This window comes from Mesoplodon bidens (assembly GCF_964165515.1).
Source record: "Mesoplodon bidens genome assembly, chromosome: 1".
NCBI classification, from domain to species: Eukaryota; Metazoa; Chordata; class Mammalia; order Artiodactyla; family Ziphiidae; genus Mesoplodon; species Mesoplodon bidens.
In genome coordinates, this window is record NC_138176.1 from 38,812,641 (window position 1) to 38,813,283 (window position 643).

Genomic DNA, 643 nt, shown 5'->3' on the forward strand with positions numbered 1-643 from the left:
GGGCGCCTTCGATTCTGCAATTCAGCTTGCGCGCGCACGGGGCGGGGTGGGGGGGGGGTGACGGGGGTGTTGTAGAGCCGGGAGTAGGGAAAGAGCCAGGGTTTGTTGCACAAACGGGCATTCCCCGTTGCGGGCGTTTCCGCAGTCGTCTGGCATGCCTAGCTCAGGTGAGGATCTTGAGAGCGGGCTTGATGTCCTTTCTAAACTCTTCCGCAGTTTAAACAGGGAAGGCTGGGGAGGACTGGGGTCCAGAGCGCAGACATCCTGCCTCCGTGCAGGAGCCTCGGCTAACTGCTGGGATTCTCAGAAAAGACCCAGTCTCCCCTCAGCTCCACATGTTGTGGTGGTGACCTGAGAGGCTCACAGGAGTCCCCGGACTAGTGTATGTAGTGAGAGTTACCGAACGAAAGGTTTCAGATATTGTGCTATGGGGATTCCGAAGAGGACGGACCCCTTACCTTTTATTTCTCAAGAGGAGTACAAAGCTAACTCCCAAGACAAATCACACAGCTCCAGCTGTGTTAGAAGTTCACAATTACTTCCTCTCCTTTGTTACTCATTATTTCCTGGCCAATTTTCTTAAAAACAAAAAAAAAGTAGTACTTTAGTGCTTTGGTTAACAGCTCGAAGTCACTATTGTTTT